Source organism: Lichenostomus cassidix, chromosome 2, assembly GCF_008360975.1.
Source record: "Lichenostomus cassidix isolate B80296 chromosome 2, HeHo_3.0, whole genome shotgun sequence".
NCBI lineage: Eukaryota > Metazoa > Chordata > Aves > Passeriformes > Meliphagidae > Lichenostomus > Lichenostomus cassidix.
The window spans coordinates 104,609,888-104,637,835 of record NC_139482.1 but is presented as its reverse complement, the minus strand read 5'-3'; the positions used below and the strand labels follow the sequence as shown (position 1 = coordinate 104,637,835).

Sequence of the window (27,948 nt, the reverse complement as noted above, 5' to 3'; positions counted from 1 at the left end):
GACAAGGAAAACTACTACAGAAGAGCAAATTGCAGAATATCCCAAAGAAAGCAATTAAGTGCTTTCATTGATAGAGGCTTTGGATGAGCTACACACTACAAATAACAACTTCATTCAGGCCATTTCAATGACATATGCTAGAGATAGGCAGAGCCATGATAATTATGTTTTGCCACAGCATTTTGGGAAACCGGGGATCAGGAATTCTTCCAGAGTGGGAAACTTGTTTTGCTCCCTGAAGACTTTGTTTTGATTTCAGGCACTGCCGACTATTCACTGTTGCCACATTTTTTAGATACCTTTTTTATTGCTCCCTTGATAGTAGGGCGCAGGGAGATTTCTGCAGTAGACAAAGACTCTTCCGAGGCACATGCTATAACAGTGGAAGGAATCTGCTCCATTCCTTCCAGAAATACAGAGTTAGCTCACTGTATCTAAAAGTGCCTCTGCATCAGGAGCATTGTTCTTTTGTGCCCTATTGAGACTATAGGGAGGCAAAGAGAAGCACGGTGGTTCAGGCACTCAGTGTCTGAGCTCCTGGGTGCCAATGTCAGCTCTGGGTGCTGACAGTTTTATCTACAGACCCAAGGTGCACAAGGTTTCCTTGTTGATGCTCCTGCACAGCTGATACCACTTGTGAGCTGTTGCAATGGCTCAGCTGGGATAGTAGAGCTGGGTCTGCTATGCAGAAGCCAGTGTCACTTCAGTTGGCAAAACTCTGACCTGCCTGGTTTAGGGTAATAGCAACTTTGGAGAGCAAAAGCACTTGGACGGCGTAACAACAGTGCCAGAAAACAAATTCACAGTGAAGTGTACCCTGATCCATCATGTGGAGCCATATTCCTAGTCTGCCAGAGTATGAAATGTCTGAAGTGACAGGAATCCATGAATCAGGGGGCTATTTGCCATTGTTGCCCTGGTGTGGCTTTTTTGTTTTTTTTTTTTCATTTCCCACATACAAAACAATAGATGTCATCATTAAATTATTTAGGGACATTTAATGATCCCAAATTAGAACTCCTAAACCTTGTGTTCACTTCAGGTTTGTGAGTGAAACAAAAGATAAACCAAAGTCAAATGCAGTTCTGAGTTTCCTTGAGTCAGCAGGGACTTTGCCAGCACTTGATTTTTCAAAATCTGGTTTCCTTAGCTGATTTAGTCATGCAAAATTAGCAACCTCAATAAGGAAAGTGTAAGCACGTGTTACTCCCATTATACCCAAATGTGCATTACATTGCCCATCAATTCCCTCAAGCAAAACCTGTTCACCTGGGAAGCACTGTAATCTTTCTTTTTGCCTCTCTTTGGTGAGACCTTAGGAATGAGTGAGCAGCAATGTTTGTTGCAAATCTTTCGTGTGTTGTCATGGCTCTTACCTGTGGGTTGTCAGCCCAGCCACCACATCTTTCTTCAGAGGGGAAGGAGAACATCACTCTTTCCTTTCCCCTCCACGTGGTCAGAGCTTGACCACAGAGCTGCATCATTCTGAATTGCCATGATCAGATTTACCAGGGATTTTTCCTATTGGAAAGCAAAAGTGCCTGTGTATGTATCCTGGGCTGTGTGTGGGAAATGGGGTGTGCAGAGCAGCTCCTGCCCAGCACAATGCTCTGCGTGGTTCCCTCTGTACCACCCTGACTCTGGGGGAGCATGGAACACAGGCAGGACTGAGAGCCTCTGCCAGTGGCAACCACCTCAAACTGGTGTGTGGCCCCAGGTCCCACCTGCTGCATTGTCTGCAATGAAATTGAGTATTTCATGAAATGAAGGAAAAAGTAAGTGAAACTTCAGGTAATGGACTTCAAATATACAAACCAGGCTGCTGCAAAGAGAAAAGGAATAATTTGTTGGCAAATGGAAGGTACAGGCAATACTAAATATCCACCAGAGAAAACTGTAGAATTGTCATCACCTGTGCTCTTAAAAGGAGCTTAAACACCTTAAGAGGAGGCAAGACATGGGGAAAAAAATGATTTCATGTCCCTCTGAGATCCTGTCCAACAGAATACCTCAGTGGCTCTGCAAATGTGTGTTTACTTACATCTGCCAGGGGACAGCGTGGTCATAGGGGAGAAAAGTTGCATTTCTCAAACAAATGATTCATTAAAAATCAGCAACCTACTCCAGGAACAATCCACTATCAATGTTTTGCCTCAAACTTAGTCATGAAACCAAGAGGAGTTAAAAAAGGAATGACTGTGGCACAACAATGAAACTCTTTCAGTCATTAAACCCCACTAATAAATAGTGGCAAGTGCTGGAATGAATCTTTATATATCTAGAAATTATTGTAGCTGTGGAAAACATAAACTGTGTCTTCCCTGCAGACACAGTCAAAACTAATCAAAATACTCCTCATAATACAAAGGAAATACCTCTGGGCTGTGATAAGGACTCTGAATGTAGCTCTTTTACGTCTCCACTAGCTAATAACAATAAGATGGACTGGTGGCACTGTTTTCAGCACAGAGATTAATAGTCAGGGAGAAACTGAGAAGGAGAAAGTACACTTTCAGTTTTCTTTCCAATGCCTAATTAAAAAGCCCATATCTGAGAGGAAATGCTGTGGAAATGAGAGCTATTTGGATGTGCCTTCCCCCATCTACTCTCACTCTGCTTTGTGAGGAATGCTTTATTAACGCTAATCTCATCCCTGTGCTTTGACAGAAGTTACAGTTTCCTTCCTTTGCAGCCGCTAAGGCTCAGTTCTATTACAGGGTTTGTTTAATGGGAGCTTTATTATTTTACTAAATTACCTCATCTTCTGGGAACAAACTTAACCTTGAACTACGAAGCCAAATGTCTTTTTAATGATGCAAGTCTGTTTGGAAATTGTGCTTTGATGACTCTCAATTTTCTTCATTCTGCATGTTTAATGTGTGGGATATACACAAAAAAGTAATTCTTTTCTGCAGGCCTTCCTGATTCACTATTTAAAATCAATTTGCTGCAATTATTAAGGTTAAGACAAGGGGGAAAAATATTCTTAATGGTATTCAGGCACCAGAAAGGAGCCCCTCCATCACTAGGGAACCCTGATTCAGTAAATTGGAAAATTATACAGGATTGATGCTAAAATATTCCATATTGAAATGTTTAAATTCTAAGATAATATAAATATCACTCCTACGTGCATTTTGAGATGCAGCCTTCTTGTGCTGATATGAGACTCAACGAGAGACTCTGAGAAACAATGGGAAGCTACCATTAACCCACACAAGACAGTGATTTTATCCAGAGTTTGTAGCCAGGCAAAATGAAAGCAATTTTCTAGTACAGTCTATGGGATGGTGGATCTCTTGGATCCGAGGGAAGCAAGGCTTTGCCTTACAGGACAATTGAGCACAGAGGGTGAAGCAGGGTGCTGGGCTATTTTGTTAACATCTGATGTACAGGAGAGGAATTACTGTCTTGGATCCTAGTTGATTCCCCCCTAAATGCCTGCAAGTTGCTGCAAACCCACACAAAAGACTTCTTGACTCTAGAAAAATGTGTGTCTGTGTTTAGGGCGTGTGCAGTTTGGGTACTTCTGAGGCTGTATTGCCCAGAGGTCACCTCTGGGCAAAGCTGGGGGCAGTGTTTTGTGTTTGTGTCAAACTTGAGTGGGAAGAAATACATGAAAATCAAACAGAAATATGCTGTTTGCTAGTGGGGTAGATACACTGTGATGACCTATTTATTTAGGAATATTGTTAAAACTTGTGAACTTCTTTCCACATCTCCATTCAGAAAAGTCCTGTATCTTCCTGCAGTAGGAGCAGAGGTCTGGGCACTGCCTCCCCTTCCTCTGTGAGCTGCAAGACCCACGCAGACAGGCACAGTCCCTCCTGTGCTTCCTGCAGACATTGAGTTACTCCAGACCTGCTGCACTTGTGCACACACATGTCCCCTGCCTGTCACCTGTGAAAAAAGGTGCAGGCCTCTGGAGTGGTCAGGGAATCAGCACTGGAAAGCTTGATTCTTTGGGGAGTGGAAACTTCTTCCTAGCAACTGTGTGTCCAAGAAAAAGGAGCCCTAAAAAAAATGGCCTATGTGGGCAGGTTGCAGCACCAGAATAGCTCATATGGGGTGCCAAATGTTCCCAGGGAAAAAAAAAAAAAGCTACCAGGATGACAGGACAGGTTGGCTAAATTGTTCTGGGGGCTCCAGACTGCCCTTACCTGCATCTGGTGTTCTCCATACTGCTGAGGAATTAAAAGCAGGGTTGTTGCGAGCAAGTCACTTTAAGCACAATTTCCATTCTCCCTTTCTCACCCTATGAAACAGTTCTGGCACATCATGTGAAAATAAATTCTCTAATGACAGATGAAGATTTGGCACTAGATATTTCATTTGTTGTTAGACATCCAAAATCAGCTAAAAATCATCCAGAAGAAAAACCAGCAGTTTTGATACCTGTTTTCCTGGTCCTCATAAGTTGCAAACATTCTGTCTGAGCTGAAATGAAGAGAAATGACTCTTTCCCTGGATGCTCTCATCAGACGATCCACTCTTCTACCATAGTGCATCCCAACCATTCCAGAGCAAACTCTATCCTTCTTCTGGTGTCATGCCAATAAAATCACCTCTCATTCTCTTACTGTAGTCTTTTATACAAAGACTTCTGCACTTGCCCCAAGGAATGGTAGCTAGTTGACCTGAAAAGACCACATACAACCAAGCTTCCCCACCCAGAATCTTTTTAATCCCTCCAGCTCTCCCATTCCTGTAATAGTCCCGGGTTCCCACATTGTTATGAGTCTCTGAAAACTCCTGCCCTACAAAGCAGGATGGCCAGCTTTCCCCCAGGCAAGCTTTCATATGTGTCAAAACTTTTCCAGATGAGAGCCCTGGGACAACACAACACCGTGGGCATCAGAATGCTGAGGGAGGAGTTCTGGCAAAAGTTCATTGTTTGGGATAACAGGTATTCCCAACGGCGTTCCTGTGAGATTGGGGTGATTTGGATGTGGACTGGGTTACAATGTCATTTAGCCATGTTAGACTCAATCTACTCTGCCAGTTTGCTTCCCCAGCAGCTGGGATTGCCCAGGAGCCCTGCACCAGTGCAGCCCCCAGAGTTTCCCTGAGCTGAGCATGGAAAGAGAATTTGCCTTGTACAAGGACTCCCCTTGGGCCTTAGAACTGCAGTTTGACCACCTCTGCTTTATTCCATCTTTGACTTTAGTGTCAAAAAGTGCCTTAAAGAAGCCACTGAATGTGAAAAGTGTGCATTTCCTGCAGACATTTTGCATGTAAAAAACCCCCATTTTCATATTTTCTTCCCCATCTGGGGTTGGTGCAAGCTCCACCCACTATAATTTTGTATCATCGCTTGGAAATTCAGTTGACAGACAAGGTCCTGCTGTGCTACTAAACATAAACATTTCACCTTCTCGTTGTGTTAAGCCTTGGCTGTAATTTTTTTTCACCAATATTTTTTTTTCCAAATGGGAATGCAAGCAGCTGAAGCCCAGTGAGAAAACATGAAAATAGATTTCTAGGAAAGCAACCAAAAAGGGCTTTACCAGCACGACAAGTTGCTTATCACGAACTATTTTAGGAACGTGAGGAAATGAAACTTTGATGAGAGAGTTCCAAGAGGGAAGATTTACTGAGGAGCTGAGGGTTCAAAGCAGGATGACAGCGCAGCTATCAGGAAACCTTCTCTGCACCTGTTTCTCCACCAGCTGCCTAACAATACTCCCCCTCCTTTCTGCTGGCAGCTGAACGGTCGAGATCTGCATCCTCTTTTGTACTAATCCACTCCACCGTCTGTCTGGAAATGTTTGCCAGTCAACTCATCCCCCCCTCCTCCTCCTGAGCACAGACATAAGACACAGTTTCTGATTTTAATGCCCAGCTGTGCTCCAGAAACCTCATATAAATCCAAGTCACACTCTTGGAGAACAGGATCACAGCATGCCTCAGTTTCCCATCCACACGAGGGGAATACATTACAGCTTTCTTTACTTCTTTATATTGTCTGTACCTTACCATGCAGGCATCAGGCTCCTCAGGTTTTGGAGTCAGTTTAGGACGATGAAGCTATCTAGATGCCTCAGCACACAGGCACAGAGAGGCTGATCCTGGCACATGACACATGGGAACTGCCTCAAGCCATGGTGCTGAAGAGTCACAGGCAGCTCACAAAGGCAAGGAGACCAACCCAGAGGACTCAAAGGGTTGTCCAGTCGTCAGCCACAAGGCAGGGACAGCAGCAGATTTCTGCTTTGGGTAGTGAGGATTTTGTGGAGATCTTCCTTTGAAGCATGGGCTCAAAGTTTTGATGCTATGTGTTCCAGAAGGCAGACAGGGCAGATCTGGCTCCTGTCAAAGCAGGACCCAGGGAGTCTAGGAAAAGACCTAGAAGACTTCCCTCAGCAAAGTGCTGTCCTCCCTGAACTTGAATTATGTCCCATAATGATGGATTTCAAATAGAGGGTAGCCCACTTAGCACATAGCTGAGGAGCCAGTATCAAATTCCCAAGCTTTTCCTGCTCCCTAACAATGAGAAAATTGCTTTTAATGTATCTTATATATCAAGTTCATGACCTCCTTAAAGAAAATTGTTCTCATTTTAACATCCATGGCTGAAATGTAATTATCAGTGTGTGAGCAGCGTTGAGGACAGAGTTCTCTCCATCATCTTAGGCTGCACTTCATTTCTGCTCTTTCCACCCATGTCCTCCCTTTTTTTGCAGACCTTGCCCTGGTTGTTGGCTACTGTAGGGATGGCACAGGTGGAAAGAGTCACTGATTGCAGATGAGAGGCAATTCATGGGCTATGCACTTGGAAACTTTGGTCAGACATGTATTTTCTGGTGTAGGATGACACTATGATTTTCAGTAAACTGATGGGATTGTTGCTCTTGTTGGTGTTATTGTTGTTATCTCAGGAGCACCAGAGGATTCATCCCAAGTCCCAGGCTTTTTGAACTCGGGAGGGAGATACAGAGTGTGCTACAAGAGTTTTTGGTATGAGTTATATGCATAGTGCACCGAAATTTATAACACTTAGGTGTATGTAGTTATATAAGCACATACATTTTTTGCATCCATGTGTATCTTGCATATAAGAATGGTGTATATATATACATATATATATATCTCCTATATATATACACATATATATATCTCCTACCACCGTACAGCCCTCTGGGAAGCAGTGCTGTGCTCTTGGTGCCTGACCACAGTAATTATGTTCAGTGTCTCCCTTGCATTTACAACTAGAAATACTCCCTAAACTTTAGGACTCTCATGACCAATTTCCCAATGTTTGATTGCACAATCAAAAGCTTTCTTTGGCTAATCTCTGCTTGGGGCATCTTTTTTTTTCCTGGAGGGGGAGCTCAGCCTAGGCTACAGCATGTTCCAGGAACCACAGAGATGTCTTTGACTACAGTGATGGCTTTGACTACAGGGATGTCTCCAAGGCATCGTGCAGCAGGAAGGCTGTTTCCAGCTGAAGAGGCAGACAGCATAGAGTAGATGTTATTCCATCCTCTGTAGAAAACTCCTCGGACAGTAAGGCCAAGTCTTGAAGCTTTCACCCAACAAGACTTGACCCCTTTTGAAAAGGATGCCATTTCCCTCTTTCCTTCCACCTCTCTCAGCCAAAGGGCTGAGCCTAGGCCAGTCCTGTGGCACCAGGGCAGTGCAGCACTGTGCTGCAGCCTCCCTGGGACTGCCTGACAGGGTCAGTGGGCATTCGGGGCTGAGAGGAAACCCAGCACCTTTGCACATTGGAGCTGTTCACAATGACTTTTGTTGCTGATGGTGCATGTTTGGTTGTACTTGTTAAATCTTGTTAAACAGGAAACAGGTTTCGAGGCGAGAGGGTCCCGGAGAGTTCAAGCTCTCGCTTTCAAATGTTCTTACAAGATGCACAATTGGCACTGACTTACAGGAAATATTTAATTGGAGTCGGAAGGCGCTGGCTCCACTGACCTTGTATTGCATTCCTCAGTGTGCTCCTTTCACAATGATTTTCACCTATAGCTTGAATCAGTGATTTATTTATACCAGCCAATGGTGAGTCCAACAGCACCGAGGGGACGAGCAGACCATGGATATGCAGCGAGCTGAAGGGAGGAGCAAGCAGCAAGGAATGGTCTCACGGCAGACAAGGGGCTGCTGCAAACCCAAGAGTGACATATTTATGAGTCCAGTATCGGTTGCCTGCACTGATAAGCCACGGTCATTAAAGGAAGGAAAAGTCACCTCTGTGTATATAAAATATACAAGATTCATAGTCTGAAAAGACTTGACAGGAAAACATTAGGTAAATAAAGGATATCCCATAAAGCATAATGTGAAAATTAAATTACCTCATAAGGGAGGAAGGCTGTCTGTCCCAGCAGTGAAAGTGAGGAAAAATTAAATTCTACTTTTCTATCTCAAAGCTGATTTGTCTTTAGGGTTCTGGGTGGATCTAGACACATTGTTAGTGATGTCTATAAAAAAAGCATTAAAATTCATTATGTTGGACTGGAAATGCTGCAGTTTGCCATAAATTTTCACTACATGCTCACAAGGTGGTGAGAAACATCTTCAGCATTGCTGGTCTACATGGCCAAATTACAGAAGTACTATCTCAGGGGCGAGATGGACTTTCAATGTTACTTTTAGTTTTCAGGTCTCACCAGATTTTATTTTCATTGAACTTTGGGAGCTGTCACTGTAAATCACTGGGAAAAGTTTTCTGCCCTCCTCCCCAGACGTTTGTTTTCTGTTGAGTGAAACATATCCAGGATCCACTTATTTTTGCTTTAACTGGTCAATAAGCCTGCACAGGTGAGGAAATGTTGAAACATCAGGGAGAAGCAAAAGGAATGACATGAAAGTGTCCACTTATTACACTTCTCAGCAAAAAAGGTAAGGGGAAAAAAAAAAAGGAGAAAGAGGAAAAGAAAGATAATCCAGTATTTAACAACTTCATAATTTAAAAAGCAAATTTTTTAAAATTTATTTCTATTTATTCAGAATGGACAATTTCACAAACAAGAGCTCTGCTATCCCCATGGAAGGCAGGCACAGACCCTGCCTTGCATGCAGATGGCCAACAGGTGAGCAATATATGCCTTTGCAGTCTCAGAGGCAAATCCTTGCAGGTTTTGCAAGGAAAACCTCCAAAGCTGGTTACTGAAAGCCTCACTGATTCCCAAGGTCTTGGCACAGTGTTTTAGTTGGGGAGGAGCTGATTCAACCTGAACCAAGTCAATCCCCTTTTTTATATCAAGATCTTATGCTGAAGACATAATTCCCACAGTGGTTAGGTAGACCCAAATGCAGTTTGTAGCCACCATTAAGGTCAGATTTATTTTTCTTGCAGCAAAATTCACAGATCAACATCTAATTATGAATGTGACTGTCTAGTTCTCTCTCTTTATGGAAAAAGCCTGAAGGAAGTAATTTCTCCAGTGTGCTACCTGATTTTGGAAGGATAACTTTAGCAAATAGCACCAGTTCCTTTGGTCTCCATTCTCAGGGACACAAGCTGCAGTTGCTGAAAAGCACATTTAACTTCCCTGGTGCATCAGACAAGCACAAATCTCTCTGGTGATGAGTCAGAGATCCTGGAAGTGAGAGGCATTTATTCAGCATAAATTGCTTTTTGACCTGGAGTTTGCATCAACCCCTCTTCCCACCCATTCTTCTGTTCCAGATCTTTCCAGGTTTGGGTCACGTTGCTGTCACATCTCATTCTGGCTGTGAAGTCCTTTGCACCCCAGAAGCTGACAGAGTCTTCTCCAGAGCACCTCCAGCCCTTCAGGACTTTGCATCAGGCAAATGTACTGAGTGTTAATAGGGGTGACCACTGAGTGACTGAAGGGAAGAAAAAGAGCAAGAAACCTATTTTGGGCAAACTGAATTCAATCAATGAGGGTGAAACTCAATTATGTTTGCATGCTAATATTCTGATGGCATCACTTTTGCACATCATTACAACCGTGAAGGAATCACCTCAAAGAGCTCTTCTTCCATTTTTGGAATGTCCACATTATAGACCCATGGTGTTAAACTTACAAGTTTCTTTCCCAAGTCAAAACAAACACAGGGCTTTCTTGGCAATGAATGCTGCTTCAGTGACCTCCACTGATCTGGCTTTTGCCAGACAGGACCCTCACTCTTCTGGAGCTGCCTTCTCTTTCCATGTGCATGGAAGGAGGTCTCTTATCTTTATCATATATCTTCAAAAGGTGCCTCTGAGCAAGGCAATCAGTATCGCAGCCAGGTTTGTGCTCAGGAAACTGTGACTAACGAAACAATAAATCACTGATTTGACACCTCTGGAAACAGAGTTTAGTTCAACTCTGTCACCTTTATCCACAGCCTTTGGGGACACTCCTTTATTTTAAGCGTCTTACTTTCAAAACTCTGGGTGTGATCCCCCCATTAGATAAACAAGGTGTGATCCAGAAGAGAGAGCAGCTTTTCAAGAAGCCTGCATGATGAGGCAGCTTCATTTCATTTGATTGGGGATTTTTCTTTTATTCACTCTTTTGCCCTTTGCTGATGTCTCAGCTCCCTCTCTAATAAATAACTAGTCCACATCACTAAACCGCTGCACATAACTCAGAGCAATTTGTTACTGTTGGCAATGTCTGTGCAGCAGGGGCCCAGGAACAGACCAGCATGGAAGCAGTAATACCTCCCACTCTCCAGGAGCATGATTTCTGCCTGATTACAGAAGGGGTCATTGGTAGGACAATGCAAAGGAGGTCATATACAATTCCCTCCACACAAATTCCATGTGCTGCAAGATACTCACACGAGCTGCTTTACCCAGGAGTATCTGGCAGGAGAAATCGGTCCTGTGATATCAGCACCACAGATGTGGCAGGACATTAAAAAAATTAATACATATTCGTACTAACCGGAACACAATGAAAGTGTGTCAACACTTTATACAGCCCTGGGCCCAGAGGATAGCTTAGAATACAGAAATTCTTCTAGAAGCAATGATATAATAAATCCAGTAGTCTTAAGGCCCTTCCAAAGATTAGATTATAAATACAGTCTCCAAATACTTGCTGAGGCTGTAACATTAGGAGTCATGAACAATTTTAAAAGGAAATTAGGAAGGACTACATGGGTTTTTTTTCCCTCGCCCCTCATCTGTCCATCCTTCATGAACACCAAGCAGTACAAAGAGGACACTTTTCATGGCGCTGTTATTTTGATGGCACCCACCACAAGATAATTATCTGGTAGTCAAGATGTGGGGAGAGAAGGAGTGCCAGGGTCCTGCCCAGAATGGGAGAGCTCAGCTGTCCTGTGCCTGCAAAAAGGTTTGAGGGTTAGCTAAGGACATGTGGCACTGTGCAGGTGGGGCACTTATTATTTTGTCCCAGAAAGGTCATGAGGGTTGAGGGAGGAGGAACATCAGCTCCTGGGTTTTGGTAAAATCCCTCATGATCATACACACCAGTTCCTCCAGCTCAGCAGGACCTTTCTGGGCTTTCTCTTGTCTACACACATATGAGCACATAGTGTCTAATGCACCTTGGAAGCCCTTTTAGGTGCCAAGAAATGGAGGGGGGAAGAAGAGGGAGCATTATTTCTGTGCACACTCAAGTCTTTCGTTGCCAGTTAGCGAGTCGCTGTGGATGTTGGTACCTGAGCCTGGAAACCTTGAGGCTCAATGGAAGAGCATCAAATGGAAGTTGAAAAATAAGTCAGCAGGGCAACTGGAGGGCACCTGTGGTTTCCCAGGGCTGTAACACCTGGGCTCAGTGGCACTCACTGTGTGCCAGTGCTTTACAATTTCAAAGCTGCCTTATTTGTTTCTGTGGGAATTTCGGGGAAGTTTGTTATTTGCTGTTGGGTTTGTGTTTCTGTTTTGCTTTTTAACAAAGCGCCTCTCAAAATGGTATGCTTTCCAAAAAGGCGTTGTTTAAGGTGGTAATACAAGAGGGAAAAGGGAGGATGTGGCAGAAGGCAAGAGAAGCAAAGAGGACAGAAAATCTCCTTAGTTGTTCTCAGTAGAAAAACTCTGTCTCTATGGGGTGTGAGGGGTTAAAATCAAGAGTGCCTCCAGGAAATTTTCAGACACATTTCATGGAAGGCCATTAATTCTGGGGAAGAAGAATTTAAAAGCCCTCAGTTTTTTCTTGAGTTATATATTGTTGTTTAAGAGCACGGGAGAGCCAAGCAAGGCAGAACACCAGACTGCCAGAGCTCTTGTGCACAAAGCAGAAAGATATGTGGCAAATTGGGTTTTGTCTGTGGCCACACTAATGACCAAAATAAAGGCTGTGATGACCATTTTCCTGAGGGGGTTACAGGAGCCTTGAATAAAAGCCACAGATAGCCCAGGACCTTCACTTACAGCCTCCACCACTTGCTTTTTGCCAGAACTTGTTTGCTCATTTTTGAGCAGTCAACTGGAAGATGAAAGTTCTATAACTCAGATTGGGAAAATGAAGGGGATTTGAGTCGCTTGGCTCCAAATGGAAGATGAGGGAGCAAAGAGGAATGCCAGAGCACAGAAGACTCCAGCATCCCATGGCTCCACTTTGTGAGCACAAGAGGAGACTTCCTGCCCGGCGTGTCACCTCTTTGACAAACTCTGGGAAGGGCAAGAGCATAAAAGGTGGACATGCTGGTAATGGGCACTGTCATCTGCAATGGCGAACAATGAAAAACAAGCCTGCTGTCTTTGACATCAAGCAGAAAGATAAACCTTAATATCAGAAGGGACAGGCTTCAGAATATTATGCCTTTCCCCATCCCTTTTAAGATTTGCCTTGATCAATCTGTGATTAATGCTAATGTGTAGGTACCTCAAATAATGCACAAGGTTCTGATAGCCCTGCTGGCTACCAATTAATTGTTTGAAGGCAATAACAAGCTATACGTGAGAGGCTGGTATCAAAATAAAATTATTAGTTTTACTTGCATAACTTTCATTACAGACAACTTATTGGGCAAAAGGGTGAACCCAGGCAGCTTGAGGTGAGAAAAAACTTCACAAGGTGGTGGCATTCACGTCACTTGGGTGAGGTTTGTTTCACAAACACCTGGATACCTAATAGGATCTCACAAAGGAAGGATTTTGTGGGGTATCTACCTATGTAACACTTGCTGTAACGCTGAGCCTCTGTGTTAGTTGCACAAAAATAAAGCAGATACTCACACATGTAAAAGTCAGACACAGCTACATGTCATGCTGGATCAAGATAAAATCTCTTGTGTCTCCAAAATGGAACTAAATTGAGCTAAAAATAATAAGTTCTCATAATTTCCAGTATTTCCCATCTTGAGGCAGGCTACAAATCTTGCTTGAAAGTTTCATGGTGCTACACCTTGTATGCCAATTCTGGTCAGATCCAGTAATGGCTCCCTTCCTTAAAATGGAAAATTGTTCATGTAAAATACATACGCACATCCAAACTTCAAGTTTCAAAAAAAAAAAAAAAAAAAGACAGCTTGGTTCAAGTCTGGGCTTTTAGACTAACTCTGCTTGCTTGCCTATTTTTACACGGTACTCATTTGCCTCCTCTTAACGTGATTTCTGGCATGTTTATCCTTTCCTGCTCTTGCCCAGCATTTCCAGACCTGCTAAATCTGCACCTTATTCCTGACTTATTTCTCTGGAAAGAATGAGCCCCTCCTCCTGCCTCCCCCTTATCCCTGTGTAAGTAACATCCATCACTGTATCAGCACCTGGCTGAGCAGTGCTAGGGAAGGGTCAAGGTATTGCTTCCTACCCTTGACAGGTGTTATAACAACGCTGAACCACCTGAACTTATAAAAGTTTCCATTCCACACACTGCTGCGCAGACTTTTCCTCTTGCTATTCCATCCTCCCTGGAGGCTTCCTGGCTCTGCTCATGCCAAGGCAAAAAGCCACTCACACTTCTGCAAGTACAAAAACAAAAGACAGAATTTCCCCATCTTGCACAGTGGCTAGAAGAGACAGTGAACATGAGCACAAACTCTGGGGTCCTTTGTGATGACCACAGCTGGCATTGTCCCCCTGGGTTAGGCTCTGTCTGAGGCATGGTGCAGGCAACCTCCCCACCAAGCAGGGCCATGCTTGGGCTGAAATAGGAGACCCAGAGGAGAAAAATAACCACACAGAAGCACAGGAATGCTTCTCAGGCACCAACCAGTTAGTCCTCCTTCATAGAGCGAGTCAACCCACGCACCCACTTATGCCTCACATAAGTGTCCAGACTAAACTAGGTTAAATCATTCCTTACTATTAAATCTCTGTGGCCATCAGCAAATCAGGACAATTAGCTGAAATGAATCTAACTTTCAAGCAAGTGGGATGAATTTCCTCCCTTGGGATCCAGATGCTTGGATGTTACTCAAAATTGCTCATTTTCTACACGACACATTTTCCATTAACTTGTTTAAAGACACAATGCAGCAGGCCATTTGTCCAAGAAGAAGAGGATCTCCTTGGAAAGGCTGCCTTTTGGGACTCTCAGCCTCATGCACACCCTTCCCTTTAGCAAAGATGTATTCTATCTCCATGCAAATAAGCAATTATTGCTGACTGCACCAGTGTCCTGGCACAAGGATTATGCCTGGTCTTCTCCTCAGGAAATGTAAGGAAATTTGCATATCAACATAACACTGTGTGGAGAAAGGATAAGAGAAGGCTACTGGGGAGGTGAGAAATTGTATTTTTACTAAAATATTTAATACTATATTATTCTACATCTCCCATTTTGTATGGTTTGGGTCATTTTGTTGGGTGTTTTACTCCCCACAAAGCAGCACTGTGTTTAAGGAGTAGCCTCATACATCTCCTTGCATGTAGTTGCTGGTAACCATTGTGGAAAAGCTGCAGACTTCCAGCCTCAGAAGCAGCAGAATAGTTAAAGATTGACTGGATCTGCTCAGAGGTAGATTGACAATATTTCTGATATTCTGAGGCTGGCAAGCCAGTGGAGAGGACCACAGCACCAAGAATTAGTAACTTCTTCTACTCCCCACTTGGATTCCTGCAGACTGAAAGATAGAATAAAAGACATTACAGCAGGCTTTGTCCATCAGAGACATCCTCCAAGGAGGAATCCTTGCAAAGACTGTCTTTAAAAAAAAACAACAAAAAACCAACAAAATCAAAAACCCCAACAAATTAATTCCTTAATTGTCATTAGTTGTTTAACTTGTTTGACTATAATTCATAAAGCAATCTTGGCCATCTATCCAGCAGAGGCATGCACAATTTCCTTGACAGTGGCACCAAAAGTCCTTGTGCACTGTCAAAAGTTCTTTCAGCATAACCCAGAGAGAGAAACTGCAAAAACAAGAGCAATAAAATAATACCCTAGGCAGAGGATAAAGAAAAGGCTAAAGTCAGCATTTTATCTGATAGTCTGTCTTCAGGAAATGCCTGTGAAAACAGTTTTGAAAAGTAATAGCTGATCTGGCTGCAGATATTCCCTGAAATAAGAAAGGTGCAAAATCCTGTTGCTGTTTTTTTGGATGGATTTTTTTGTTCTTTCTTTCTTTCTTTCTTTCTTTCTTTCTTTTCTTTTTTTTCCCCTTAAAAAAAAATAATAATTCTCACCAGTAGAAAGTATTCTGCCATCCCAGGAAAGGCACAGAGCCTTATTATGGGTAAAGTATTAGAAGATACAAAGTTGACAGGTGAAGGAGTCACATAATTTTTAAGTACAGAAGGAAATAAGTCTGCATGAAAAATGAGTGAATGGAAAGGGATAGACAAACACAAAGGAGGCTGCTATGATGTTGAAGTGTTTACTTAGCGAGGCTCTTTCTGAATCTCTGAGTGCCATCATTGCAGTTTTTCTCATTCTCAGAATTTTTTATGTGCTTTGTTTGGTTTTGGGTTTTTTTTTAATTGACAATTGTACCTGTGAAAATCTGAACCTTGATCTGCTCTGCTGCATACCTTCACTTCTTCACTCTCTTGATAGCATGCATCTGCAGGAGAGGGAAACAGATGGAGAGCTGGTAGGTGTCATCTTCCCATTAAAGAAAAGAAATATAACTGCAAAGGTCTTCTAACTGTTATAACATCCTGCCTAACCACTCCAGTTAAGCAAGACACTGTAATTGGTGCTCCCAAAAGTGAGCTTCCCTTCTTCCCTCACATTCACATTTACTCAAAAACATGCATGTCTCTTGCAATGGCAGTGGAATTGATCTCACTGTGTCAATACCATTTTCTAGGTACAGAAGCTGAGTGCAGTGCAGAGGAGCCACACATCTGCAATGCAAATGATGCCCTAAACGGATCTCCAGAAAACAAATGCACAGCACATGGGAGCCCTGACAGATGCACTCTGTCCTGAGACCTGGGAGCAGCACAAATAACACCAACCCCCCTGTCAGCACCCAAGGCCCTGGGGCAACACTACCATGGGGGCACATTCGATTGTAGGGGTGTGCTCCCCAAACCGGCACATAAGCAGGCATCGTCTACTCCAATTTATGGTTTATTCTCCATTGCTTTAAAGACAGGAGAAAGCTCCTGAGGAAGAAATATGAAGTGCCCCTTTGCCTGGAGCTGGTGGAGAGGTCTGAAGGAAGGATGGCTGGAAGATGCTGCATCTCCTGGCCTACTTGGCTGAAATGGCAGCTCAAAACTCCATGCTTCCCTCAGTTGTGGTTTGTGGCTTATGGTTTCTTGGGAGGAGGGGCTCTCGAGGGGGAATAAGGGAGCTGGTGCTATAAAACAGACCGTAAATCACATGTCAACTTTTATGGCCAACATTCATATTTGGAGGAGCATCTTCCAGATTGCTCAGGCTGTCAGGCAGTAGGATGGCTCTTACAGAGCTGGACAATACTGGGATCATGCAAGCAGTGCTGTGAAAGCAGATCAGACATGCTGCAGACAATGCTGGGGTTGGGATCACAGCAGGTAGACTGGGATGGGTGTTTGGGGGCTGTAGAAGCACGTGCATTTTAGTCAGCTGTGGCCAGTCCAGAGCCCCTGAAAGTGTCTAGCGTATTAAATACTTGTAAGCTCAGGTACTGGATGCAGCATGCCTGGAAATTGTACTGTAGAAATTAGATGGCAGCTTGCCATCCAAGTCAGGCACTCCAGCATCCATGTCTTCCTCACATCTAGTGCCAGAGTCAATCAGCAGAACCAGATTCTGATCTGATATAGCTGTTACTGGCATGGAAATGGGAAGGGAACCATCCCAAATAACAGCAAAGTGAACATCTCTTTAGAAACTGCCTAGGCAAACAGATACAATAACCTAATCCAACCACAAATTAAAAATTATTTCTCTGAACAGCAGCAAGTGGAAGATAAGAACTAGCCTTTATCAAGTCCAGAGGCCTCCTGGACAGAAGGAAAAACAAGTGGAAGATCAAATGGATTGCGGGTCAAGTAAAGCACTAGGCAAAAAGGTTTGAGCCAAACCACAGGACACATTTGTCAAGCTCTTAAAAAAATAGAAACGTAGGATCAAAGCAGAAGCACTTTGCAAATATTAACATTTGTCACCTACTTTTACTTTTGATGTACTTCATTTTGAAGACATTTCTCTCTTTTCTCTCTCTTTTTTTTTTTAACAGGATAATCTAATCTTTCAGTACACACACTTGCCTTCTTCAAAAGAAACACAATGACAATATTACTGAAACATTGAAGACTTTAATAAGAACAGATTAAAAGAACAAATGTATGGAAAGCAAATAATAAAAGTATATAAAGCAGCAGTCCAGGGAAATGTTGTTAACACTGTAGTCAAATATTCTGATATAAAGGTTTTGGTAGTTTTCCCAAAAAAATAGAAATGAAACAATAACTCCTTGTATTGCCTTACATTTGAGTGGAGGAAGAACATTCCTATAGCACATGATTCTGCAACAACATAATGACAGAAAATCATATTAACATCAAATGGATCACATTCATTACTGATCCATATGTATTGTTTTGGAAATGCTACCCCATTGATTACCAGGATCAAACTATGGTTTAAAAAATGAAAATTAAAAAAAACAGAAGAGGAAAATAAGAAAAAAGTTGAGAACTCTGGAGCATTTTCAGCTGTGTTTGTCCCTGCTACACCAGTGAGAGGAGTCCTAACTCACTGGTGCGCTGATGTTCCTTCAAGTCTGGGTTGCACATTTGTTTTCTTCTGCCCTTCAGTCAGAAGGTTTTCATATCTCCACTGACATCCCAAGCCATGGGACTTCGGGGAGAAACAGCCTTGGAGGACCTTCAGCATGTGCTGAGAGCAGCCTGCTGCACACTGGGATGGTGACCTTGTGCGTGCTGCGGCCGAGGCACTGCTTTGCGCGGCGCAAAATACATAACAACAACAATACCTCGGGCTGAATTTAGGAAATTCGGTAATTGTCAAGTGTGGTAAATCATCTTTAAAGCAAACACTCTTAAAAGTGGAGAGATAAAGTTCATTCCCCCGGGACGAGGCGGTAGCGAGGAACACGGCGAGGCAGTGGGCAAGGTTTCAAAGCAGCCCCGTCACTCTGGGCGAGGTACTGCTGCCTGCTCCCCACGGGATTGCTGAGACTGCTGGCACCAGGGTGACAGGCCAGCAATCCTTAACAGGGGAAGTCTGTCTGGTGCCTGCTCTTTGTTCCAGCCCCACTTTCATATTTGAGAACCCTTATGGTATACTTTCTATTCACGGCAACATTTCAGCCTGTCGCAAGTGTGGCCCCAGTGATTATAGTTAGGCAAATACAGCAAGAACCCACACATGCTTGAGCCCTTCAAAGTATCTTTTTTCCCCCCGCTCAGTTTCCACTTGTTAATATTTGACCGAGTCTGTAGTTTGAACAAGTACTTCCCAAATATATTTCAGCTTTCAAAAAGAAAAAAAAGAAAAGCCACCGAACGTTTACGGTGTTCAGAGCATTTATGGCTGAAACTCGTTCTGCAGGTTCAGCCATCTGTCCTGCCCATCCTTGCACAACTGTTCTCTTGTAAAATGCACTCGGTCTTCTCATTGGGGAACTCGCAACACCCCTGGCACCACATTCAGTTCCTGGATATCTCACCAGGATGACTTCTTGGAAATACTAAAAGCAAGGAAGATGCTAGGAAGATGTGGCTAAGATGCTTACAGCTGCAGGGGGGAAGGAGGCATTGAAATGTAGATAACAATCTCTCAAGGGATGCACCTGAAGGAAGGACATACCCAAACTGAGGGATTGTGATCACCTCCCTGGAAAGATGATGATGATGGGTTACATACTTCTGACTACATGAAAGGGAATTGCAGTACCAGGAGGAACACCAGAGATGGGCCACTGAAAATGTGACTCAGATTAACAAGTACACTAATTGCCATTCCTAATTGCTATCCACGTAAAAGAGCTTGTCAAGGGGATCTATTCTTGTTATTCACCACTGGAGAAATGTACCTGGAATTTTACAGAAGCTGGAATACTCAGGATTCCATCACCTCCAGCAGCTGCCCTTCCAAACACTTTACAAAGTCTTAGCACAGGTGACTCAGTGTGATTTTACACAAAGGCTTCTTCATTCTGCTTCTGGCAGCATAAAGTATTCTAAAGAGGATATCAATGATACTGTTTTGATATAAGCTATAACAATTATTCTTATGTGAATCTGTTCATCTGTTTTAAATCTCCTTAATCCTATGAGTGGACAAATGTAAAAGCAGAGAGTTTTACAAACCCGCATTCCTTTTTTTTTTCCCAGTCATGCCCATATATCAGTCTGGGATTTCATATTTCTGTACATAAGACCTATATGGTGATATTTTTTCTTGCCAAGGTGGGAAAACAAAGACACTACTATATTAATAACCAGCCAGGCAATTTTCCCTTTGAAGAAAAGCTCTTCTTTAAAACTAAGCTTTATGATAGAGTAAATAATTGTGTGTTCTTAGAAATAACGGGTATTTCTTAGCATGCAAATATGGCATCATTGTAATAACCTTCAACAAGCCTGAAAGGGAGCAAGGGAGGAATAAGTGAGGCTCATCTCAAAGTCTGTGTAATTACACAGCCTTACAGGAACTGCAAAAATAGTGTGGAAACTGCACTGCATGACAGCAATTTCACTTTCATATTTGCCCTGCTTTTAACTGGAACAAAGATACTTTAAGTGAAGCTCAGTCCCACTATCAAAATAAAAAAAAAATTCTGATCCCACAGGGACACCAGGAGAAAAAATTGTTGGGAGGCTGAAAAGGGAAGATTAAGCTTTTCCAACAGGTTAACTTCCAAAGAAAATAAATAGCTAATGTTAATAACATTTATTAGCAGTGCTGGTTAAGAGCTTGAATAAAGTAATTTTTTTATCGAACCTGTCCCACTTTACCATGGGAAACCTCAGAAGCACAGAAACCCCCAAAGCTGAGAACAAAATCTAAAAACCATTGCTGTCCTCCCTAATGGTTGTTTCAGTGCTGGTGAAGACACACGATCTCACACTGCCCCTGCAGACATCCTGGATGAAGGGACAGTTTTGTTGAGCTGAGTTTTATGTGGACACTTAAACAAGTACAAAATTTTCCATTGTTTTCTTCCCATTCTTCTCACAGGCCACAGATGCTGCCTGTCCACTGCTGCCGTTTCACAGACTGCAGATGTTGATGCCCTGTGTCCATTGCCTCTCCTCTGCTATCCCTTTTTCCAGGTACCCTTTTACTTTCCTAGATGCTTATTCCACTCTACCTTTTAACCTTCTAATTTCTCACTGGGACTGTCAGAGCTGGAGCCGTCTTGTCGTTTTCTCCCTGGAAGACACCACTTTTTCTGAAGCACATGGGAACAACACAGCTTTCCCTTCAGTAACAACATCTCACTAGCTCAAGCAAGTGAGAAAGTAGAGGCAACCTGCAAGCTCTTGTCTATAAGGTCTATGGGTGCTGCTGAATGACCTCCCTATGTAGCACTTCTTCCTCCTGGAAATGCAACCATGGAGCAGTTCACATTTTCTAAGTGTAAATCAGGCTCCTATCTTGGATGCAACTGGTACAGTTGGAGCGCGGTGGGTTTAAATCAGCTCATAAAGTGAAAACTACATAATGAATGAGCACAGAAAATTGGCTTGGCAAAACTCCACTGCAATGATTTGTTTTCCAAAGTGCAGCTGATTTACAGATTTGAGGCCTTCATTGGTGCTCTCTAGGTTTAAAGCAAGATATTTCAACAAAAATTATAGCTGAAGAGCCATTCTGCTAATCCAGGAAATGTTGTGAGGGTGACAGTAAACGCTCAAGGCATGTGTGAGAGGGGTATATCCCAGCTGGTACTGTTACATCTCTACACAAAGCAGTCAAGCAAGCAGAGTTCCTGAATTTATTTGCTTCCCAGGCCCCTGCCCTGCCCATGGCCCCAGAGCCACCCTGCTACCCCAATGGGCCAGGCGCAGGTTTAGCCAGATTCTTGCAAATTCTCACCAAAATTCCACCCTGTGGCTCGAATGGACACACGGAGACGTTGCTGGCTCTGTGTAGTTCCCATGTACTCAGCCCCAAAAGCACCCTTTTCCATGGGGGCAAGAGGATTCCTTGGAGGGCAGAGGAAAGCCTTCAAAAGCTAAACCATGGGTAACAGCCCTTGGAGGAAACAAATGCCAAACAAGGCACTTCCTTGGGCCTGCTGCAGTTTCTCTTAATAAAGAGAGAACAAGATCTCTATGTGCTTAGCTCCTATCTGTTTTCCACCCTCAGCATTTAACTTCCATCAAATTCCTGAGCAAGGAATCAAAAATTCTTGGAGAGACTGACCTACTACATGCTTTGTCAGTTGTAATGGATGTCTTACTCCTTAATAAACTGGAAAGTGACTCTGTTTTGATGACAGAGGAACTGGTAGCTGACATCAAATGGAATGCCTGGCTGCATACCTGCCAGCTGTGGGAAGGTGCCCACAGGCATTTAGGAGCTCTCCAGGATGTAATCTTCTTTTTTTCTTTCTGCAGCATCCAATTAGACAATGGAAATTTAAACTACTTAGGACATAACAAAGTGTCCATCAGAGCATATAGACAGTACAACTCTATAAATGTCAGTGTCCTGAGTATAAGGATCTTTACCCACCATGTCAATTTAAAAAGCAAAACAAGAGACATGGGAAACTCAACAGGATGGACTGTGCCCTCCCATCAACTCCTATATTGCAATTAAGTCCTCTGGCTTAAGGATGTGATTAAGGAGGTTGATTTGTCTTTTAGAAGATGTGATATTGGCTAGGAAAGCCATGGGGATGTTTACTAACAGCTTCCTCACAAATAAAAATGGGATAAAGGGTTCATTAAGCTTTCAAACTTTTAAAGTTAACATGACTGACTCCAACCATTGCTCTGTGTATGATGTGAAGAGTGGAAAGGGGGAGCCCTTCTGCAGTGGGGGGAAAAGATGGCTTAGTTTCTAGCACACCTGAACTCTAGAAGCTATGAAGCAACAGATATTTCAAATTATTCATTTACCTGAGTCTATGGAAAAGAGAAGCTGAAAAGTTCTGCCACAATATTCTCATGACCAGAGAAACTGATGGTTATCCATCCTCAGGAAGCTGGGAAAGGCTTGAAGAAGATGAGCTTTTACAGGACAGAACTGGAAGAAAACACACTCAAATTACTGAGGAATGACTTGGTTGCAAGAGGGACTAGTCAGAAATGTAAATTCAAAGTTAATGGCATAAGATTTTCAAAGGGACACCACGATGGCTTGCCCAGCACCACCTGGACCTTTGTGACACAAAGATTTTGGTGGTGTAACACCAGCAGGGTGTCCCCACTGAAAGAACAGGGGGCAGTAACTGGGAAGCATGGCCCTTGCTAGTCCAGCTGGGCAAACAAAGCTGGACCTGCACCTCCCCGACACACAGCACCTGCCAAGCAAGGCATGCAGAGATTTTTTTACTTTTTTTCAGGGTTTTTTTTCTGTAGAAAAAAGAAAATGTTTCAATTTTTCAGGACTTTTTTCTTGCTTCATTTTTTAGCTCTGGCTTCTTTCATGCTACAAGTTCTTCCTCTTTATTCCTTTTCTCACAAACAGAAGTTGGAGAAATAACAGAAAATTCTCTAAGAATTTTTTTTTCTGAAGACAAGTTCTGAATTTTTTTCTTCTTTTATTTCCATTTACAGATTTTCAAGCTGACTGTTTTCTATATCTGTAAAGTAGCCTTGGAAAGACTTTATAGCTCTTAAGGGCATGTGAAACCAAACTCACCACCCTAAGTCTTAAAATCCTCAGAAGGACAGCATTCAGCAATGCAAAGCATGAGATTATTACTTCTTGTATTTGCACATCATTGTTATCTGCTTGAAACTGTAGCTGAAGGAAAGATGGGGAAAACCACAAGGAGGATTTCATGTGGCTACCAGAGAAAATTTGCAATTGCCTTTATGTGGATAATATTATTTTTTTGTCCATGCTTACAGAGCAGTGTAAGGGGCAGCTTGGCACTGTATGTGACATTCACATGGAACAGCAAGTTAGTGCCATGAACAGAAGTTTGGGTGCTTGGGGATTGTTTTACTTTTTTTTTGCAAGTGCTTCACTTTTTTTTTTTTTTTTTTTTCCCAATAGACCTGGGCAAAGTTTTGTGTAATTTTCCAGTGACCTTGATTATGCAATTGGGTATGGCTGCTGCCCTAGACGACATCAAAGATGCCACTCTCATCAGGTGGCAGGCAGCCCTAGCTAGGCGAGGGACATCGCCAAGGCACCCAGCAGTGCCAGGGGCAGATGACTCTCCAGCTTGTCTTGTTCCATGGACTTCCCCTGGGGAAGCTCTTATTGTTCCTATTTTTTTGAAGGGGGCAAGTTACAGAGCTGGTAATCATAAAACACACAGAGGCATCATCAGGTAGGTGATGATATACTGCAAATCAACTGGATTATTTATTTCCCCTTTCAAACAGAGAGAGGAAGGTCCCAACCCAGGAACAGCATGTGATCTACTCCAACGAGGAGTTCAAATCCCACTGAAGTCAAAGGGTTAACTGCAGCCCCCTTTGAAGTCAGCAAGGGCAGCCCTTCATTCAACAGGACCATTTCTTCCTCCAAGCACCAAGCACTTTGATGAATCCACGCCATAACACCCAAACGAGGTGCAAAGCCAAGTCATCCCTTCCAGGGTCCCTTTCTGATGCAAACACAACCCTTCTGAGCAAGGCTGGAGCCTGGGCTTGGACATGGCCCTTCTACCCTTTCTCCTGTAAACCATCAGGAATATCAGGTGAGAAACACCCAGCTCCTCTCTGCAAGCCTGGCCATGGACAGTGAAGAGCGATGACCCTGCAAAGGCAATGGGGTGAAGGAATAAGAAGTGATGTTGCCCCAAACTTTCTTTGCCACAGGAGTGCCTGATCATGCTGGATAAACCTCCTCAGCAGCCTCACAGGTACAAAGGAAACCAATTACAGTCTCAAACTGCAAAAATGTGTCTAACATTACCCATAAACCCTCCCATCACTCCCAGATTCTCTTTCAATGTTACTGTAATTTTACCTTTCCCCCAAAGACAGATGAAAGCCACCTACACCCAGTGTTTCAGGTGGGTGAATCTTAGTTGTTTTTGTAATAGGACCTGGAAAACTAAGCTGTGAAAGGTTTGTACCTGCTTCTCTTTGAATACTTCTCTCTTTTTGGTCCCTTTTCCACAATTTCTGTTCCCTGAAAGCCTGGGAGGGAGATCTTAGCAAGCAGGTGATGTTTCCCAAGTGCTCTTGACACAAATGAGACAAAGAAGAATGACTATTGCCCATTAATCCTTGGTTTTCAGAATTTTTTTGCATCAAGAATTTTTTCATCAAAGCGAGTTCTTTCCAAAGAACCTTTTTTTTTTTTTTTTTCCAAAAAGGGAGAAAATTGAGTGAAAAATAAGAAGGAAGCAGAAGAAAAGATAAGGTCTGGTCAATCAAGCCCCAGGTCTCTTGTCTCCAGTTTGTGATTATGTTTTATGATCTCAGACACAACAGATTGTGAGCCTGCAATGTTTGGAAATAGTAGATGATTAAACCTTCTGGCCAGGTGTAAATGCAACCTTTGTCTTCTGATGACTGTGTGAGAATTACCTTCCTTCTCAAAGTCCCTGGCTGGCCCTGCTCTCTTCATTGTTACAAACACCCCTGCTTGGAGCTACAACCACAATGTGCTTTCACTTTATTTCTCATCCATCCACAGGCACCATCACAACCCATATCACTCCAACTGTCCTGAAACAGAGAAAAAAACAATGCTGAGCAAGCTACTAAAAATTTGAAAGAGTGTGGCCTGTAAGTTTTTCTACTTCTTCACCCAGGGGGATTTTGTACCAGGTAAATAATAAAAAACGTGTAATGATTGACTAGGCTTTTAAACCTGAGCTGAAGGTAAGTTTGCCTTGCTGTTCCAGTTAAATATTCTCAGTAGCCCCCTTCTCTTTCTCCAGCTGATCAGGCCATGAAGTCCCATTCAGCCTGATGCATTCTTTATTCTCTAGAAATTTGGGCAACAGTCAAATCTGACCTTTAGAGCCATAAAAAAATTAAATTGTTTCACAACCAAATAATATGAAACAATATTGAATAGCCAGGCTTCCTCCGAGTTTCCTCTTAAAGAGAAAGAAGCCCTGAAACAGCACAGATGTGGGAGACAGATGGAGGACAAGGCATGCTGATACTCCACAGCCAGTCATGTGGCAAAGGACTGGGGTTTGGCTAGTGACTGCTGTGAGAGGCCTTTATTAATTATTTGCTCTTGTGGGAGCAGAGTGGTCCCCGAGAGCCATACCCCACCACACTGACACCAGTGCCAGCAGCACCTCTCGCTCTGGCTGCGCTTCAAGGTGACACCCAAAAGTGTCCAAAGCGGCCTTGGTGCCACTGGGTCAGAAACCATTCCTGTTCTCCACTGTTTGCCTGAACTTTGGCTGCATGCAGCCCAGCCTTCCTGCGTACACAGCACCCTCTGCCATGCACGGTCCCGCTGACATGGCTGAGGGGCAGGGCTGTGTCACCTGCTGTCAGCTCTGCAGGGACATCCTTGAGAGCAGGGCCGTTCCCTTCCCCTTGGCTTGGGTGCGTGCAGGAAGCTGACAGCTGCAGAGGTGGCAAGAAGTGAGCTCTCTTTGGAGAGATGCTGTAGGGTTCAGCACCTTTGTGGAGCATTGCTGGAATGCAAAGCATCTGGAGCAGATGTGGAAATGTGATAAAGCTCCTTGCTGTCCTTAAAAACACTATGAAGTGGCCGGGTAGGGATTCCCCTGGCAAAGGGAGATTCCCAACCTGGCACCAAGAAGATCTCAATTTTCAGTGAGGCTCTGGGACTACCACAGGCAGCCCACCCTCAGACCCCTGGGGAAATCTCTGCTGTGGGTGGCACCCAGTCATGTGCTCACCCTGTCCCCTTTGCAAGGGGACACCCCAAATGGGGACAGGCCACCCATCTCCTCCCTTGCCCATGCAGCCAGTTATACAGTTTATGCATAAAGGCACCAGACAGAGAAAGGAACATGCCAATAAAAGGTGTTCTGGGCCAAAGTAAGCTGCAGAGTACTGGAGCTATACTGGGAAGGTGGGACCCATAGACCCCTTGCTCTGACACCACGGCTGGCAGAGGCAACCCTGTGCCCCTGGGCACCCATCAGCACAACAACAGCCCATCCGTGGGGCATCACTCAGCTCCGGGACTCCACACTCAATATAAAGTGATTCCATACCACAATTAATTCTTCCCCTACATGGTGTCTGCACACATGACACAAAAAACAGTCTGGTTATAGGAGATGTACGAATGACACTCTTGTAGTGTAGCTGCTGCTTTTCCCTGAGGCTGGACACCTAAACTGCCATTACTGTCTCTGATATGGAAAGCTTTTAATTACCTACAGGTTTGTGCCATTTACAAAGTGGAGGCAACAGACATGAAGGACATTTAGATGCCTTAATTAACTTGAAGAATTATGAAGCCGTGCCTGTAACTGAACTATAGTTTTGCCTTTTGTAAACCATTTGACATAAGAATGATGAGTCTAAGAATTAGATGTAGGAATACATCTAAATATTTATACTATGTTCATTACACCAGTTATTTGAGTGCATGTTTATGTTGTAAGCTCCATTTTACATCTGTTAATTTTGCTTTGCTGTGTAACCCTGGGTTAGCCATTGCACAGTGCATCGATGCCCTTCTACAGGGACCAACTTAGGTCTGGGATGATCCAGGATAAAGCTCTTTCTCTGGGCAATGTATTTCCATGCTCTTGGTGCAAAACTTGCTGAGGTGTCAAGACCAGGACACAGGACTGAACAGACTCCTGACCTAAATCAGGCTGGCAACCCCTGCTTTGTATAACCCCAACAAACTGAGCCTCCTCATGTCGTATTTCAAAGTCCTCTGACACAGGGCAAGGAAATGCTGTGGCTGGGATCCAGTAGCTGCTGTCATCAAAATGCTGACAGAAGCAGAGGTTAAGGATACTAAATATTTCACTGTTAACAGAGCCAATGTAACGTGTTTTTTTGAAGATTGAGGAGAGGGGGACTCTGCCAGCAATGATCCTGAAATGCATGCAAAGCTGTGAAAATAACTTTGAATATGGTTTTTAAAGTCCTTTTAACTGAATGAAATAAATGTGTGTTTTGATCAAATGCTTTGCTCTGTCTTTAATTATTGTTTTCATTTAAAATATTAACCAGTAAAATGAAGAAAATTAATTTTTGGGGAACAAAGTCAACATGCTTGATTTTGAAATGTTCAGAACAGAACTTCCTGTGCCTTGGCATTTTGCTTGTAAAATACATTTGTTAATAAATTGTTGTCCAGTATAACCCATCTAATTCTACAATCATAGTAAAAAGCAATGTTAGGAATTATACATCCTTGTATGCACACGAATTTACCTTGTTTTTTTTGTCCATGGAACAGAATTGCAAGTGCTACAGGCAGAATTTTTGACCAAAGGGCTCTTTTGAGTTTTATATTAGGAAGCTAAACAGTTTGACAGGGTATTTCTAATTTTTCCCACTAGGCACCATGGCACTTGCCCCTTGCTACATTCCAGAAGATCTCTTGCAGTCAGCAT

General features: G+C 43.3%; 1 long non-coding RNA gene across 1 annotated transcript in view; it reads left to right on the top strand.

Moving 5' to 3' along the window:
* LOC146441900 (uncharacterized) overlaps window positions 1-27,440 on the top strand; it is a 42,916-nt gene extending 15,476 nt beyond the window's left edge. Inside the window, exons 2-8 of the long non-coding RNA XR_014850071.1 lie at window positions 8,965-9,047; window positions 9,647-14,608; window positions 15,898-15,921; window positions 16,428-16,578; window positions 17,503-19,409; window positions 20,472-20,566; window positions 23,804-27,440. This is a non-coding gene — a long non-coding RNA (uncharacterized LOC146441900). The remainder of the gene's footprint in view (window positions 1-8,964; window positions 9,048-9,646; window positions 14,609-15,897; window positions 15,922-16,427; window positions 16,579-17,502; window positions 19,410-20,471; window positions 20,567-23,803) is intronic.
* Window positions 27,441-27,948: the final 508 nt, after the last annotated feature.